Here is an 18624-nt window from a genome sequence, read left to right as displayed (position 1 = left end):
TTTAAAAAACCGTCTCGTCCTGTCTTTTACCATCTCCCACCACTGTGCACGTGTATCGTACAAGTCTTGGAGGGTCTGCCAGAGGCCGAACTGTTCCCTGTACTCCCTGATGATCTCCTCGTCTTCTAACAGGGAACAGTTCAGCCTCCACAGCCCTCCGCCTATCGTCACACCTGTGGGGAGTGAAAGAGTGCAAGACAGCATGCAGTGATCTGTAAAGAAAAGGGGGGTTATTCTAGCATCGGTGGGTGGGCAGCCCCTTGTAAAAACGTAATCTATCCTCGAGGCTCTGGTGCCGTCACCACTGAACCAGGTGAAGCCCTCCTCATTTTGATGCAGGGTTTTAAAACAGTCCACTAATTTAAAATCACTGATTAAAGCCTGCAATAAAACCGATGATTTATCTACTTTAAAATCTTCCCCTGCCCCTTTCCTGTCTGCTCTAGATAAAACACAATTAAAATCCCCTCCCAACACTAGGGGAACCCTCCCCAGCATGTGGGGCTGCAGGTCTTCTAAAAGGTCATGACTGTCATTTTTGTCATTAAAACCATACACATTAAGAATGTTAAAATCCCTTCCTAAAAAAGTCAGATTTGCTAAAAGCGCCCGTCCGTCTCTCACCACCGTGCTGCCCTTCACCAAAATATTAGGGTTTTTTATTAAAATGGCAACACCGTCGGCCCGGCTGTAGTGCGAGCCGCTCCAGAGAGAGGGACCCGCAGCCCACCGCTGCTCCCAATCTCTGTATGATTTCAAGAACGGCAAAGCACACTCTTGCAGTAAAAACACATCCGACTTTATGTCATTTAAAAGGGACAGAACACTCTGTGCTCTCAACGCTGCTCTCACGCTTCTCACATTGATGGTGGAGATCGTAAGAGACATGAGCACTATAGGTTAAAAACAGGCGTGATCTTTAAAACCCGGACATTAAAACCACAAAGATACGGTTAAAAGCCGGTTAAAATCACCCTATTTCTTGTGACACCTGCTCCTCCTTGATCTTCATTAAATTGAAGTGTGAGGGGTCGCAGGTGTCCCGCGCGTCCCGGCATGCTGAGCACTGCTCTAGCATGCTTTTCGGCGTGGATGTTTTCAGCTGGAGGCGCAGAAAGGATACCTCATTAGGGGATCCAGCGGACCACAGCCGGTTCAGGTCCTCCGACGAGGAGCTGCCTGACCGCTCTGTGGCCCGCTGTTTCTTCTCCGCCAGGTCTGGCAGAGGAGATCCCGCAGGTCTCTTCGGCACCTGAGCGCTAGGGAGCGAGAGAGTCAGCTCCCCCACTCCACCAGCAGTCACACTCACCTCCGGCACCGTCTCCATAGAGGAAGGGGTTGAGTCTTCCTCTACATTATCATTATCATTATCATTATCATCATCATCATCATCATCACCATCATCATTGTTCTCTTGCTGTTGCTCAGAGGGAGGGACCTCCGTTACCTGTTCCGACCCTGCCTGGCCATTTGCTCCGCCTTCCAATTCTTGGCCCACTCCTGAGACTGGCTGGGGATTTGAATTTCCCGCCAAAATCTCAGGGCCTGCCTCCTTTTCTTTGTCTCCCTGGGCCTGTGTTTGGGCAGCCATGTTGTTACTTTTCAGTTTGTTGGCAAATGATTTTGGGCAATCCCTGAAGAGATGGTTAGAGTCACCACAGAGATTGCACCTCCTGCCATTGGGACACTGCTCGTACGTGTGCCCAACTTCTCTACACTTTCCACAAACTGTCTCTTGGCATGCTTCAGCTAAATGCCCAAACTTGCCGCATTTGCGACAGAGCTTGGGCATACCCTGATAGAAAATGTAGCCACGGTTCTGTCCCAGCACTATCATGGAAGGCAAATGACTCAGGCCAAGGTAACCGTTTGGATCTTCCCATTGTTTAATTGGGATTCTCCAAGTACAGTTCCATATGCCGTCTTCGTCAACTACCCTTATAGGCTGTCCTGTAACCATGCAATATCTTTTTAGCCAGGTGCAAATGTCCTCTCCCGTCACAGTTTCATTAAACATTCTGACAAACACCATCCTCCTTGAATTGTCAGAAAGTTTATCCACAGTGAACATGGAGAACTGGCTCTTAGCATCCTCGAAACGTTGCCAAAAACATCTAAGCAGAATAGCGGTACAAAAACTCACATCAAAGCCTTTGTTGCCAGGCAGGGTCAAAATACAGTTTATTTCGGTAGGTTTAAAGTTTAAGGTTTTTTGGATCAGCTTCCTGGAGAAATCCAGTCTGGACATCTCCAGGAGCTTACCATCCACCTCCTTAAATATGAAGCGCACGCTGTGGTGCCTCCGCACGCCGGCACGAGCAGCCGACATGCTTGGAGGCACCAACAGCCAAACAAGCAACTAAAAACACTAAAACAATAAATAGTAAAATCAAAGCTAAATGAGCTAAAATAGGAAAAATAAATTGCACTTACCTGTTGGGATGGTTTCTTTTCTCACCAAAGGCTTGGTGGAACTGGAACACCTAAAGTAGAGAGAAATGTAAACACTGGAGTCCTGTAGCTAGAGGGAATTAAAGCCTACTACCCAAGACTCAATACCCAACAATAGAACGAGTGCAATATCTCCTAAGTGCTTATGACCAGTACCACAACGGTAAAAGTCGTGTAACACTCAGGAGTCGATCGCTGTCTCACCCTCTTGATCTTAGCCAAAAGGCCGAGAAGCGATAACCTGAAATAGGCGCCGGGCCACGGGCCCTACCTTTTGAGGGTCCGGACTAGTGGACGGCGCTGACCGGCCGCCTTCACGCCCACACACCTTCTGTCATTCCACCAGCAAAAGAGCAGCTTTGCAAAGACAAAGCCTTCAAAAAATAAGTTGAACTTGTCAACGTTCCTCTCCACGGAAATCTTTAGTAAAAGGCGAAAGATTTGTACGTGAATGAAGAGAAACTCCAGCCCTGCTCGCCGGTCGCCCAGGCCTCCGTAGGCCACCGGCCGCTCAAGGAAGAGGGCTCGAGGTAGAGCGACGAAAACCTGCAGCAAAAGCGCCCTTGGGTCGTCGGGTGGGTGACGAGGCAGCACAGCCTTTGCCTGGAGAAACACAGGGTGGGGGAAAATTAAGTCTTTCGCCTTTTTTTTTTTTTTTTTTTTTTTTTAAATAAAATGGAGGGAAAATGAAAAAGCGGGAAAAGCGGGACTCCCTAGCGCAAAAGGACCGAGGAAACCTCGGGCCTAGGCTAGGCAAAGGTCTAAGGCGCCGTACCCCTAATCCCAACAGCTTTCCAGCAGGGGCCAGTCACCAGCATTCGTCAATTACTCTTTCGTTTGACCGTTTATGAGGGTGCACCGTGCCAGGAGGCAATGCAATACCTGGTCGATGCGTGGAGTGGACGGAGCAAGCCCCTCTTCCGACTCCCAGGCCTAAAAATCCATTTAATATATGGTCCTCGGGTAGAGGACGTATCAGATATTAAACTGATAAGAACAGATTTTTACCTCGAAAAAGTTTTTATTGTCACCATTTTACATTTTAAAACATTTTTCTCTCACAATTTTAAAACACATCTTCACATAAAAAACAATAAAACATACTTTAAACATTTTCTTAAAAGCTTTTGTTTGCCTAAAAAGTCAGTGCAGATAAAAGAACATTAAAAAGCTTCTTTCAGTATGTTAAAAGTTCATCTTGTTTTTAAAAGTGAAGAGTAATATCAGTTTAAAATGTTCGAAAAAAATCCAATAAAAAGTCCAGGTAAAACAACGCAAGTAAAACACGTTCCTTTGTGCAAAACCGGGGTGAGTCCTCGTCCTCCTTGCACCACCCCGCTCCTCCGTTGAATCCGGTATCACGTTCTGCAGCTCAGCGGAGATCCTCACCCTGTGCCCGATGCTCCGTCCTTCTCGTGTTCAGTTGGCGGTGCATTGACGGGAGCCATCGCCCGTGGTGGTCTGGACCCCCCTGCGTGTGACCCCAGCCCCCTCCTCCGATTGGCGATGCGCAGCGCCTCCTGCCGCGACGATGTTGCCAGCCGCTCCAACGCGTGCAGGGGCACTGTCACTCGCTTCCCCACCAACAGGTCACGGGAGGTCCACAAGGCGGCTGTCACGCTGGTAAGGGTGAGCCAGAGCGTGGTGAACTCCGCGGCTGGCAATTTTTCTAAGCCCTGACCCACCCCGTTCACCGCTAGCCGGTAAACTCGCGGGTGGACCTCCCCTGCTGGTAGGCTCGGGCATTGTAGCGGGCCGGTTCTGGCCCACAGGTCCCTCGCCACGCTGCACTCCCAGAGCACATGCCGCACGGTTTCTGGCTCGCCACACCCAAACCGTGGGCACGTGGGATTCGTTGCCATCCCCCGGGAGTGCATCACGGCCCTGGCCGGGAGGATCTCATGAGCCGCCATCCACAACAGATCTTTGTGCTTGTTCGGGAGGGCGGGGTGGGCCACGTTCCTCCACACTTGTCTGGCCTCACTCAGACTGAGGCCTGGGACAGGACTCACTTTTTCCCGGTCCTGCACAAAGGAGACGATAAAACGTGCATTAGATAAAATGGTGACATCTTCCTTCTCTAAAACATATTTCTTTAAAAACTTTTTGATAAAACCGTATTCTTTTGTCAGATTAAAAGCAACTGGTGTTTTTAGATCGGGAGTTAAAATACGCAGAGTCCTCAGGTACGACCCCATCCAGAACTTCACCATGGTTGCCGTCTTGTTCTCTCTGGATGGGGTCGTTGCGTATGTCATATGCAGGGCGACAAATTTGCTAGTTAAAAACAGGTGGGGGTCTGGGAGCCCCTTTCCTCCATTTTCCGGTTTTTTCTTGACGACATCTCTTCTTAGCCGCTCCCACTTGGACCCCCACAGGAAATAAAACATCGCCCTCTCCATCTGTAAAATAAAATGTCTGGGGGGACTAAAAACAGAGCACAGTAATAAAACCAGAGGTAAAATCACAGATTTGATTATTAAAATCTTCCCCTCAATGGTCAGTCGTCGTAGTCTCCATAACCCCAGTCGTTGCCTAACTTTCCCTATCTTTTCCGTCCAGTTTCCCCGTCCTCCACCCTCTTTGTCAAATCTTATACCTAAAATCTTTAAATCAGTTTCTTTAAAATCCACGTCCAGGTCTGGTCGTAAGTCACCCCATGGCCCAAAGAGCTGGGCCTCGGACTTGCTCCTATTGAGCTTGGCGCCCGAGGCCCGTCCGTACCAGTCAGTCAAGTCGAGTGCTCTTTGGGCCGATAAAACGTCCGTACATAAAAGGGTAACGTCGTCCATGTATAGTGTGCACGTTGCAGTCAGTCCACCTGGCAGTCTTAGTCCTGTGATCCATTGGTCCCTTCTCAAGATCTGTGCCAGCGGTTCGATGCAAGCAACGAACAGGAGCGGGGATAACGGACACCCCTGGCGAACGCCAGAGCGAATAGAGATCGCTTTTGTGAGGTGCCCATTTACCAGAATTTTGCTGTGGATATCGTTGTACAGCAATCCCACCCATTTTATAAACCTCCCTGGGAAGCCCATTTTTTGCAGTACCTGGAACAGGTACTGGTGCGAGACCCGATCGAAAGCTTTCTCAAAATCTAAATTTAGAACTAACAGCCGGATGTTTCTGTCTCTCGCAAAACAGATGGCGTCTCGGACCAGCACTAGGCTGTCCGTGATCCTCCTCCCGGGCACGGCACAGGCTTGATCCGGGTGGATGAGGTCCTCTAAAACAGTCGACATTCGACTCGATAAAAGCTTGCTAAAAAGTTTACAATCAAAATTTAAAAGCGTTATGGGTCTCCAGTTCCTAATGTCAGTCTTGTCTCCTTTTTTGTACAACAAAGAAACTATCCCTATCCTAAAACTGTCCGGGAGTCTGTCCAGTCCTTGAAGTTCGTTAAAAACAGTCAATAAATCATGTGCTAAAATATCCCAGAAGGTTTTATAAAATTCTAAAGGGAGCCCATCTCCACCTGGGGACTTCCCTTGTTTAAAACCTTTAAAACATGTCTGCATTTCTAAAATGTTAAAATCTCGGGATAAAAGCACATTTTCATTGTCAATTGTTTTGTCTAAAAACTGTAAAACTTCTTGAACTGTCTCTATTTGCACATTTTTTTCATTGTAAAGGTTTTCATAAAAATTTTCAATCACTTCTAAAATTTTCCTGGTATTGTTTAAAACTTCTCCTCCTTCATTTAAAACGGTGATTGCTCTCTCTTTTTCTGTTATTTTCTTAAAAAAATACCTCGTGCACTTTTCTCCTTCTTCTATGTCCTGCTCCCGACTTCTTAAAATAATTCCTTTAGTTTTAATATTATTTAAAACTGACATTTCATTTTTGACCTCTTTAATTTCGTCACTAAAATCAAAACCAGCGTTTAAAAGGTTAAAATATCTCTGTAGTCGTTTTTGCAGCCCCACCATGCATCTCTTCTCCCTTTGTTTTTTCTCCTTACCTTTTCTTTTAAAAAACCGTCTCGTCCTGTCTTTTACCATCTCCCACCACTGTGCACGTGTATCGTACAAGTCTTGGAGGGTCTGCCAGAGGCCGAACTGTTCCCTGTACTCCCTGATGATCTCCTCGTCTTCTAACAGGGAACAGTTCAGCCTCCACAGCCCTCCGCCTATCGTCACACCTGTGGGGAGTGAAAGAGTGCAAGACAGCATGCAGTGATCTGTAAAGAAAAGGGGGGTTATTCTAGCATCGGTGGGTGGGCAGCCCCTTGTAAAAACGTAATCTATCCTCGAGGCTCTGGTGCCGTCACCACTGAACCAGGTGAAGCCCTCCTCATTTTGATGCAGGGTTTTAAAACAGTCCACTAATTTAAAATCACTGATTAAAGCCTGCAATAAAACCGATGATTTATCTACTTTAAAATCTTCCCCTGCCCCTTTCCTGTCTGCTCTAGATAAAACACAATTAAAATCCCCTCCCAACACTAGGGGAACCCTCCCCAGCATGTGGGGCTGCAGGTCTTCTAAAAGGTCATGCCTGTCATTTTTGTCATTAAAACCATACACATTAAGAATGTTAAAATCCCTTCCTAAAAAAGTCAGATTTGCTAAAAGCGCCCGTCCGTCTCTCACCACCGTGCTGCCCTTCACCAAAATATTAGGGTTTTTTATTAAAATGGCAACACCGTCGGCCCGGCTGTAGTGCGAGCCGCTCCAGAGAGAGGGACCCGCAGCCCACCGCTGCTCCCAATCTCTGTATGATTTCAAGAACGGCAAAGCACACTCTTGCAGTAAAAACACATCTGACTTTATGTCATTTAAAAGGGACAGAACACTCTGTGCTCTCAACGCTGCTCTCACGCTTCTCACATTGATGGTGGAGATCGTAAGAGACATGAGCACTATAGGTTAAAAACAGGCGTGATCTTTAAAACCCGGACATTAAAACCACAAAGATACGGTTAAAAGCCGGTTAAAATCACCCTATTTCTTGTGACACCTGCTCCTCCTTGATCTTCATTAAATTGAAGTGTGAGGGGTCGCAGGTGTCCCGCGCGTCCCGGCATGCTGAGCACTGCTCTAGCATGCTTTTCGGCGTGGATGATTTCAGCTGGAGGCGCAGAAAGGATACCTCATTAGGGGATCCAGCGGACCACAGCCGGTTCAGGTCCTCCGACGAGGAGCTGCCTGACCGCTCTGTGGCCCGCTGTTTCTTCTCCGCCAGGTCTGGCAGAGGAGATCCCGCAGGTCTCTTCGGCACCTGAGCGCTAGGGAGCGAGAGAGTCAGCTCCCCCACTCCACCAGCAGTCACACTCACCTCCGGCACCGTCTCCATAGAGGAAGGGGTTGAGTCTTCCTCTACATTATCATTATCATTATCATCATCATCATCATCATCACCATCATCATTGTTCTCTTGCTGTTGCTCAGAGGGAGGGACCTCCGTTACCTGTTCCGACCCTGCCTGGCCATTTGCTCCGCCTTCCAATTCTTGGCCCACTCCTGAGACTGGCTGGGAATTTGAATTTCCCGCCAAAATCTCAGGGCCTGCCTCCTTTTCTTTGTCTCCCTGGGCCTGTGTTTGGGCAGCCATGTTGTTACTTTTCAGTTTGTTGGCAAATGATTTTGGGCAATCCCTGAAGAGATGGTTAGAGTCACCACAGAGATTGCACCTCCTGCCATTGGGACACTGCTCGTACGTGTGCCCAACTTCTCTACACTTTCCACAAACTGTCTCTTGGCATGCTTCAGCTAAATGCCCAAACTTGCCGCATTTGCGACAGAGCTTGGGCATACCCTGATAGAAAATGTAGCCACGGTTCTGTCCCAGCACTATCATGGAAGGCAAATGACTCAGGCCAAGGTAACCGTTTGGATCTTCCCATTGTTTAATTGGGATTCTCCAAGTACAGTTCCATATGCCGTCTTCGTCAACTACCCTTATAGGCTGTCCTGTAACCATGCAATATCTTTTTAGCCAGGTGCAAATGTCCTCTCCCGTCACAGTTTCATTAAACATTCTGACAAACACCATCCTCCTTGAATTGTCAGAAAGTTTATCCACAGTGAACATGGAGAACTGGCTCTTAGCATCCTCGAAACGTTGCCAAAAACATCTAAGCAGAATAGCGGTACAAAAACTCACATCAAAGCCTTTGTTGCCAGGCAGGGTCAAAATACAGTTTATTTCGGTAGGTTTGAAGTTTAAGGTTTTTTGGATCAGCTTCCTGGAGAAATCCAGTCTGGACATCTCCAGGAGCTTACCATCCACCTCCTTAAATATGAAGCGGACGCTGTGGTGCCTCCGCACGCCGGCACGAGCAGCCGACATGCTTGGAGGCACCAACAGCCAAACAAGCAACTAAAAACACTAAAACAATAAATAGTAAAATCAAAGCTAAATGAGCTAAAATAGGAAAAAGAAATTGCACTTACCTGTTGGGATGGTTTCTTTTCTCACCAAAGGCTTGGTGGAACTGGAACACCTAAAGTAGAGAGAAATGTAACCACTGGAGTCCTGTAGCTAGAGGGAATTAAAGCCTACTACCCAAGACTCAATACCCAACAATAGAACGAGTGCAATATCTCCTAAGTGCTTATGACCAGTACCACAACGGTAAAAGTCGTGTAACACTCAGGAGTCGATCGCTGTCTCACCCTCTTGATCTTAGCCAAAAGGCCGAGAAGCGATAACCTGAAATAGGCGCCGGGCCACAGGCCCTACCTTTTGAGGATCCGGACTAGTGGACGGCGCTGACCGGCCGCCTTCACGCCCACACACCTTCTGTCATTCCACCAGCAAAAGAGCAGCTTTGCAAAGACAAAGCCTTCAAAAAATAAGTTGAACTTGTCAACGTTCCTCTCCACGGAAATCTTTAGTAAAAGGCGAAAGATTTGTACGTGAATGAAGAGAAACTCCAGCCCTGCTCGCCGGTCGCCCAGGCCTCCGTAGGCCACCGGCCGCTCAAGGAAGAGGGCTCGAGGTAGAGCGACGAAAACCTGCAGCAAAAGCGCCCTTGGGTCGTCGGGTGGGTGACGAGGCAGCACAGCCTTTGCCTGGAGAAACACAGGGTGGGGGAAAATTAAGTCTTTCGCCTTTTTTTTTTTTTTTTTTTTTTTTTTAAATAAAATGGAGGGAAAATGAAAAAGCGGGAAAAGCGGGACTCCCTAGCGCAAAAGGACCGAGGAAACCTCGGGCCTAGGCTAGGCAAAGGTCTAAGGCGCCGTACCCCTAATCCCAACAGCTTTCCAGCAGGGGCCAGTCACCAGCATTCATCAATTACTCTTTCGTTTGACCGTTTATGAGGGTGCACCGTGCCAGGAGGCAATGCAATACCTGGTCGATGCGTGGAGTGGACGGAGCAAGCCCCTCTTCCGACTCCCAGGCCTAAAAATCCATTTAATATATGGTCCTCGGGTAGAGGACGTATCAGATATTAAACTGATAAGAACAGATTTTTACCTCGAAAAAGTTTTTATTGTCACCATTTTACATTTTAAAACATTTTTCTCTCACAATTTTAAAACACATCTTCACATAAAAAACAATAAAACATACTTTAAACATTTTCTTAAAAGCTTTTGTTTGCCTAAAAAGTCAGTGCAGATAAAAGAACAGTAAAAAGCTTCTTTCAGTATGTTAAAAGTTCATCTTGTTTTTAAAAGTGAAGAGTAATATCAGTTTAAAATGTTCGAAAAAAATCCAATAAAAAGTCCAGGTAAAACAACGCAAGTAAAACACGTTCCTTTGTGCAAAACCGGGGTGAGTCCTCGTCCTCCTTGCACCACCCCGCTCCTCCGTTGAATCCGGTATCACGTTCTGCAGCTCAGCGGAGATCCTCACCCTGTGCCCGATGCTCCGTCCTTCTCGTGTTCAGTTGGCGGTGCATTGACGGGAGCCATCGCCCGTGGTGGTCTGGACCCCCCTGCGTGTGACCCCAGCCCCCTCCTCCGATTGGCGATGCGCAGCGCCTCCTGCCGCGACGATGTTGCCAGCCGCTCCAACGCGTGCAGGGGCACTGTCACTCGCTTCCCCACCAACAGGTCACGGGAGGTCCACAAGGCGGCTGTCACGCTGGTAAGGGTGAGCCAGAGCGTGGTGAACTCCGCGGCTGGCAATTTTTCTAAGCCCTGACCCACCCCGTTCACCGCTAGCCGGTAAACTCGCGGGTGGACCTCCCCTGCTGGTAGGCTCGGGCATTGTAGCGGGCCGGTTCTGGCCCACAGGTCCCTCGCCACGCTGCACTCCCAGAGCACATGCCGCACGGTTTCTGGCTCGCCACACCCAAACCGTGGGCACGTGGGATTCGTTGCCATCCCCCGGGAGTGCATCACGGCCCTGGCCGGGAGGATCTCATGAGCCGCCATCCACAACAGATCTTTGTGCTTGTTCGGGAGGGCGGGGTGGGCCACGTTCCTCCACACTTGTCTGGCCTCACTCAGACTGAGGCCTGGGACAGGACTCACTTTTTCCCGGTCCTGCACAAAGGAGACGATAAAACGTGCATTAGATAAAATGGTGACATCTTCCTTCTCTAAAACATATTTCTTTAAAAACTTTTTGATAAAACCGTATTCTTTTGTCAGATTAAAAGCAACTGGTGTTTTTAGATCGGGAGTTAAAATACGCAGAGTCCTCAGGTACGACCCCATCCAGAACTTCACCATGGTTGCCGTCTTGTTCTCTCTGGATGGGGTCGTTGCGTATGTCATATGCAGGGCGACAAATTTGCTAGTTAAAAACAGGTGGGGGTCTGGGAGCCCCTTTCCTCCATTTTCCGGTTTTTTCTTGACGACATCTCTTCTTAGCCGCTCCCACTTGGACCCCCACAGGAAATAAAACATCGCCCTCTCCATCTGTAAAATAAAATGTCTGGGGGAACTAAAAACAGAGCACAGTAATAAAACCAGAGGTAAAATCACAGATTTGATTATTAAAATCTTCCCCTCAATGGTCAGTCGTCGTAGTCTCCATAACCCCAGTCGTTGCCTAACTTTCCCTATCTTTTCCGTCCAGTTTCCCCGTCCTCCACCCTCTTTGTCAAATCTTATACCTAAAATCTTTAAATCAGTTTCTTTAAAATCCACGTCCAGGTCTGGTCGTAAGTCACCCCATGGCCCAAAGAGCTGGGCCTCGGACTTGCTCCTATTGAGCTTGGCGCCCGAGGCCCGTCCGTACCAGTCAGTCAAGTCGAGTGCTCTTTGGGCCGATAAAACGTCCGTACATAAAAGGGTAACGTCGTCCATGTATAGTGTGCACGTTGCAGTCAGTCCACCTGGCAGTCTTAGTCCTGTGATCCATTGGTCCCTTCTCAAGATCTGTGCCAGCGGTTCGATGCAAGCAACGAACAGGAGCGGGGATAACGGACACCCCTGGCGAACGCCAGAGCGAATAGAGATCGCTTTTGTGAGGTGCCCATTTACCAGAATTTTGCTGTGGATATCGTTGTACAGCAATCCCACCCATTTTATAAACCTCCCTGGGAAGCCCATTTTTTGCAGTACCTGGAACAGGTACTGGTGCGAGACCCGATCGAAAGCTTTCTCAAAATCTAAATTTAGAACTAACAGCCGGATGTTTCTGTCTCTCGCAAAACAGATGGCGTCTCGGACCAGCACTAGGCTGTCCGTGATCCTCCTCCCGGGCACGGCACAGGCTTGATCCGGGTGGATGAGGTCCTCTAAAACAGTCGACATTCGACTCGATAAAAGCTTGCTAAAAAGTTTACAATCAAAATTTAAAAGCGTTATGGGTCTCCAGTTCCTAATGTCAGTCTTGTCTCCTTTTTTGTACAACAAAGAAACTATCCCTATCCTAAAACTGTCCGGGAGTCTGTCCAGTCCTTGAAGTTCGTTAAAAACAGTCAATAAATCATGTGCTAAAATATCCCAGAAGGTTTTATAAAATTCTAAAGGGAGCCCATCTCCACCTCTGGACTTCCCTTGTTTAAAACCTTTAAAACATGTCTGCATTTCTAAAATGTTAAAATCTCGGGATAAAAGCACATTTTCATTGTCAATTCTTTTGTCTAAAAACTGTAAAACTTCTTGAACTGTCTCTATTTGCACATTTTTTTCATTGTAAAGGTTTTCATAAAAATTTTCAATCACTTCTAAAATTTTCCTGGTATTGTTTAAAACTTCTCCTCCTTCATTTAAAACGGTGATTGCTCTCTCTTTTTCTGTTATTTTCTTAAAAAAATACCTCGTGCACTTTTCTCCTTCTTCTATGTCCTGCTCCCGACTTCTTAAAATAATTCCTTTAGTTTTAATATTATTTAAAACTGACATTTCATTTTTGACCTCTTTAATTTCGTCACTAAAATCAAAACCAGCGTTTAAAAGGTTAAAATATCTCTGTAGTCGTTTTTGCAGCCCCACCATGCATCTCTTCTCCCTTTGTTTTTTCTCCTTACCTTTCCTTTTAAAAAACCGTCTCGTCCTGTCTTTTACCATCTCCCACCACTGTGCACGTGTATCGTACAAGTCTTGGAGGGTCTGCCAGAGGCCGAACTGTTCCCTGTTAGAAGACGAGGAGATCATCAGGGAGTACAGGGAACAGTTCGGCCTCTGGCAGACCCTCCAAGACTTGTACGATACACGTGCACAGTGGTGGGAGATGGTAAAAGACAGGACGAGACGGTTTTTTAAAAGGAAAGGTAAGGAGAAAAAACAAAGGGAGAAGAGATGCATGGTGGGGCTGCAAAAACGACTACAGAGATATTTTAACCTTTTAAACGCTGGTTTTGATTTTAGTGACGAAATTAAAGAGATCAAAAATGAAATGTCAGTTTTAAATAATATTAAAACTAAAGGAATTATTTTAAGAAGTCGGGAGCAGGACATAGAAGAAGGAGAAAAGTGCACGAGGTATTTTTTTAAGAAAATAACAGAAAAAGAGAGAGCAATCACCGTTTTAAATGAAGGAGGAGAAGTTTAAAATATCTCTGTAGTCGTTTTTGCAGCCCCACCATGCATCTCTTCTCCCTTTGTTTTTTCTCCTTACCTTTCCTTTTAAAAAACCGTCTCGTCCTGTCTTTTACCATCTCCCACCACTGTGCACGTGTATCGTACAAGTCTTGGAGGGTCTGCCAGAGGCCGAACTGTTCCCTGTACTCCCTGATGATCTCCTCGTCTTCTAACAGGGAACAGTTCAGCCTCCACAGCCCTCCGCCTATCGTCACACCTGTGGGGAGTGAAAGAGTGCAAGACAGCATGCAGTGATCTGTAAAGAAAAGGGGGGTTATTCTAGCATCGGTGGGTGGGCAGCCCCTTGTAAAAACGTAATCTATCCTCGAGGCTCTGGTGCCGTCACCACTGAACCAGGTGAAGCCCTCCTCATTTTGATGCAGGGTTTTAAAACAGTCCACTAATTTAAAATCACTGATTAAAGCCTGCAATAAAACCGATGATTTATCTACTTTAAAATCTTCCCCTGCCCCTTTCCTGTCTGCTCTAGATAAAACACAATTAAAATCCCCTCCCAACACTAGGGGAACCCTCCCCAGCATGTGGGGCTGCAGGTCTTCTAAAAGGTCATGCCTGTCATTTTTGTCATTAAAACCATACACATTAAGAATGTTAAAATCCCTTCCTAAAAAAGTCAGATTTGCTAAAAGCGCCCGTCCGTCTCTCACCACCGTGCTGCCCTTCACCAAAATATTAGGGTTTTTTATTAAAATGGCAACACCGTCGGCCCGGCTGTAGTGCGAGCCGCTCCAGAGAGAGGGACCCGCAGCCCACCGCTGCTCCCAATCTCTGTATGATTTCAAGAACGGCAAAGCACACTCTTGCAGTAAAAACACATCTGACTTTATGTCATTTAAAAGGGACAGAACACTCTGTGCTCTCAACGCTGCTCTCACGCTTCTCACATTGATGGTGGAGATCGTAAGAGACATGAGCACTATAGGTTAAAAACAGGCGTGATCTTTAAAACCCGGACATTAAAACCACAAAGATACGGTTAAAAGCCGGTTAAAATCACCCTATTTCTTGTGACACCTGCTCCTCCTTGATCTTCATTAAATTGAAGTGTGAGGGGTCGCAGGTGTCCCGCGCGTCCCGGCATGCTGAGCACTGCTCTAGCATGCTTTTCGGCGTGGATGTTTTCAGCTGGAGGCGCAGAAAGGATACCTCATTAGGGGATCCAGCGGACCACAGCCGGTTCAGGTCCTCAGACGAGGAGCTGCCTGACCGCTCTGTGGCCCGCTGTTTCTTCTCCGCCAGGTCTGGCAGAGGAGATCCCGCAGGTCTCTTCGGCACCTGAGCGCTAGGGAGCGAGAGAGTCAGCTCCCCCACTCCACCAGCAGTCACACTCACCTCCGGCACCGTCTCCATAGAGGAAGGGGTTGAGTCTTCCTCTACATTATCATTATCATTATCATCATCATCATCATCATCACCATCATCATTGTTCTCTTGCTGTTGCTCAGAGGGAGGGACCTCCGTTACCTGTTCCGACCCTGCCTGGCCATTTGCTCCGCCTTCCAATTCTTGGCCCACTCCTGAGACTGGCTGGGAATTTGAATTTCCCGCCAAAATCTCAGGGCCTGCCTCCTTTTCTTTGTCTCCCTGGGCCTGTGTTTGGGCAGCCATGTTGTTACTTTTCAGTTTATTGGCAAATGATTTTGGGCAATCCCTGAAGAGATGGTTAGAGTCACCACAGAGATTGCACCTCCTGCCATTGGGACACTGCTCGTACGTGTGCCCAACTTCTCTACACTTTCCACAAACTGTCTCTTGGCATGCTTCAGCTAAATGCCCAAACTTGCCGCATTTGCGACAGAGCTTGGGCATACCCTGATAGAAAATGTAGCCACGGTTCTGTCCCAGCACTATCATGGAAGGCAAATGACTCAGGCCAAGGTAACCGTTTGGATCTTCCCATTGTTTAATTGGGATTCTCCAAGTACAGTTCCATATGCCGTCTTCGTCAACTACCCTTATAGGCTGTCCTGTAACCATGCAATATCTTTTTAGCCAGGTGCAAATGTCCTCTCCCGTCACAGTTTCATTAAACATTCTGACAAACACCATCCTCCTTGAATTGTCAGAAAGTTTATCCACAGTGAACATGGAGAACTGGCTCTTAGCATCCTCGAAACGTTGCCAAAAACATCTAAGCAGAATAGCGGTACAAAAACTCACATCAAAGCCTTTGTTGTCAGGCAGGGTCAAAATACAGTTTATTTTGGTAGGTTTGAAGTTTAAGGTTTTTTGGATCAGCTTCCTGGAGAAATCCAGTCTGGACATCTCCAGGAGCTTACCATCCACCTCCTTAAATATGAAGCGCACGCTGTGGTGCCTCCGCACGCCGGCACGAGCAGCCGACATGCTTGGAGGCACCAACAGCCAAACAAGCAACTAAAAACACTAAAACAATAAATAGTAAAATCAAAGCTAAATGAGCTAAAATAGGAAAAAGAAATTGCACTTACCTGTTGGGATGGTTTCTTTTCTCACCAAAGGCTTGGTGGAACTGGAACACCTAAAGTAGAGAGAAATGTAACCACTGGAGTCCTGTAGCTAGAGGGAATTAAAGCCTACTACCCAAGACTCAATACCCAACAATAGAACGAGTGCAATATCTCCTAAGTGCTTATGACCAGTACCACAACGGTAAAAGTCGTGTAACACTCAGGAGTCGATCGCTGTCTCACCCTCTTGATCTTAGCCAAAAGGCCGAGAAGCGATAACCTGAAATAGGCGCCGGGCCACAGGCCCTACCTTTTGAGGATCCGGACTAGTGGACGGCGCTGACCGGCCGCCTTCACGCCCACACACCTTCTGTCATTCCACCAGCAAAAGAGCAGCTTTGCAAAGACAAAGCCTTCAAAAAATAAGTTGAACTTGTCAACGTTCCTCTCCACGGAAATCTTTAGTAAAAGGCGAAAGATTTGTACGTGAATGAAGAGAAACTCCAGCCCTGCTCGCCGGTCGCCCAGGCCTCCGTAGGCCACCGGCCGCTCAAGGAAGAGGGCTCGAGGTAGAGCGACGAAAACCTGCAGCAAAAGCGCCCTTGGGTCGTCGGGTGGGTGACGAGGCAGCACAGCCTTTGCCTGGAGAAGCACAGGGTGGGGGAAAATTAAGTCTTTCGCCTTTTTTTTTTTTTTTTTTTTTTTTTAAATAAAATGGAGGGAAAATGAAAAAGCGGGAAAAGCGGGACTCCCTAGCGCAAAAGGACCGAGGAAACCTCGGGCCTAGGCTAGGCAAAGGTCTAAGGCGCCGTACCCCTAATCCCAACAGCTTTCCAGCAGGGGCCAGTCACCAGCATTCGTCAATTACTCTTTCGTTTGACCGTTTATGAGGGTGCACCGTGCCAGGAGGCAATGCAATACCTGGTCGATGCGTGGAGTGGACGGAGCAAGCCCCTCTTCCGACTCCCAGGCCTAAAAATCCATTTAATATATGGTCCTCGGGTAGAGGACGTATCAGATATTAAACTGATAAGAACAGATTTTTACCTCGAAAAAGTTTTTATTGTCACCATTTTACATTTTAAAACATTTTTCTCTCACAATTTTAAAACACATCTTCACATAAAAAAAAATAAAACATACTTTAAACATTTTCTTAAAAGCTTTTGTTTGCCTAAAAAGTCAGTGCAGATAAAAGAACATTAAAAAGCTTCTTTCAGTATGTTAAAAGTTCATCTTGTTTTTAAAAGTGAAGAGTAATATCAGTTTAAAATGTTCGAAAAAAATCCAATAAAAAGTCCAGGTAAAACAACGCAAGTAAAACACGTTCCTTTGTGCAAAACCGGGGTGAGTCCTCGTCCTCCTTGCACCACCCCGCTCCTCCGTTGAATCCGGTATCACGTTCTGCAGCTCAGCGGAGATCCTCACCCTGTGCCCGATGCTCCGTCCTTCTCGTGTTCAGTTGGCGGTGCATTGACGGGAGCCATCGCCCGTGGTGGTCTGGACCCCCCTGCGTGTGACCCCAGCCCCCTCCTCCGATTGGCGATGCGCAGCGCCTCCTGCCGCGACGATGTTGCCAGCCGCTCCAACGCGTGCAGGGGCACTGTCACTCGCTTCCCCACCAACAGGTCACGGGAGGTCCACAAGGCGGCTGTCACGCTGGTAAGGGTGAGCCAGAGCGTGGTGAACTCCGCGGCTGGCAATTTTTCTAAGCCCTGACCCACCCCGTTCACCGCTAGCCGGTAAACTCGCGGGTGGACCTCCCCTGCTGGTAGGCTCGGGCATTGTAGCGGGCCGGTTCTGGCCCACAGGTCCCTCGCCACGCTGCACTCCCAGAGCACATGCCGCACGGTTTCTGGCTCGCCACACCCAAACCGTGGGCACGTGGGATTCGTTGCCATCCCCCGGGAGTGCATCACGGCCCTGGCCGGGAGGATCTCATGAGCCGCCATCCACAACAGATCTTTGTGCTTGTTCGGGAGGGCGGGGTGGGCCACGTTCCTCCACACTTGTCTGGCCTCACTCAGACTGAGGCCTGGGACAGGACTCACTTTTTCCCGGTCCTGCACAAAGGAGACGATAAAACGTGCATTAGATAAAATGGTGACATCTTCCTTCTCTAAAACATATTTCTTTAAAAACTTTTTGATAAAACCGTATTCTTTTGTCAGATTAAAAGCAACTGGTGTTTTTAGATCGGGAGTTAAAATACGCAGAGTCCTCAGGTACGACCCCATCCAGAACTTCACCATGGTTGCCGTCTTGTTCTCTCTGGATGGGGTCGTTGCGTATGTCATATGCAGGGCGACAAATTTGCTAGTTAAAAACAGGTGGGGGTCTGGGAGCCCCTTTCCTCCATTTTCCGGTTTTTTCTTGACGACATCTCTTCTTAGCCGCTCCCACTTGGACCCCCACAGGAAATAAAACATCGCCCTCTCCATCTGTAAAATAAAATGTCTGGGGGGACTAAAAACAGAGCACAGTAATAAAACCAGAGGTAAAATCACAGATTTGATTATTAAAATTTTCCCCTCAATGGTCAGTCGTCGTAGTCTCCATAACCCCAGTCGTTGCCTAACTTTCCCTATCTTTTCCGTCCAGTTTCCCCGTCCTCCACCCTCTTTGTCAAATCTTATACCTAAAATCTTTAAATCAGTTTCTTTAAAATCCACGTCCAGGTCTGGTCGTAAGTCACCCCATGGCCCAAAGAGCTGGGCCTCGGACTTGCTCCTATTGAGCTTGGCGCCCGAGGCCCGTCCGTACCAGTCAGTCAAGTCGAGTGCTCTTTGGGCCGA

General features: G+C 47.7%; 3 non-coding genes and 3 pseudogenes across 3 annotated transcripts; all 6 read right to left on the bottom strand.

Annotated features, from left to right (window-relative positions):
• Positions 1-2806: 2806 nt before the first annotated feature.
• On the bottom strand, positions 2807-2921 carry LOC134312735 (U5 spliceosomal RNA). The gene has a single exon (XR_010011652.1). It is a non-coding gene; the product is annotated as a U5 spliceosomal RNA (small nuclear RNA).
• Positions 2922-3299: 378 nt separating this feature from the next.
• Positions 3300-3473, bottom strand: LOC134313473 (U2 spliceosomal RNA; annotated as a pseudogene).
• A 5746-nt stretch (positions 3474-9219) lies between these two features.
• Positions 9220-9334, bottom strand: LOC134312734 (U5 spliceosomal RNA). The gene has a single exon (XR_010011651.1). It is a non-coding gene; the product is annotated as a U5 spliceosomal RNA (small nuclear RNA).
• Positions 9335-9713: 379 nt separating this feature from the next.
• Positions 9714-9887, bottom strand: LOC134313472 (U2 spliceosomal RNA; annotated as a pseudogene).
• Positions 9888-16223: 6336 nt separating this feature from the next.
• Positions 16224-16338, bottom strand: LOC134312733 (U5 spliceosomal RNA). The gene has a single exon (XR_010011650.1). It is a non-coding gene; the product is annotated as a U5 spliceosomal RNA (small nuclear RNA).
• Positions 16339-16716: 378 nt separating this feature from the next.
• On the bottom strand, positions 16717-16890 carry LOC134313470 (U2 spliceosomal RNA; annotated as a pseudogene).
• Positions 16891-18624: the final 1734 nt, after the last annotated feature.

This window comes from Trichomycterus rosablanca, chromosome 4 (genome assembly GCF_030014385.1).
Source record: "Trichomycterus rosablanca isolate fTriRos1 chromosome 4, fTriRos1.hap1, whole genome shotgun sequence".
Lineage (NCBI taxonomy): Eukaryota > Metazoa > Chordata > Actinopteri > Siluriformes > Trichomycteridae > Trichomycterus > Trichomycterus rosablanca.
Note: the sequence above shows the minus strand (reverse complement) of the source record. Positions and strands in the feature narration are given on the sequence as shown.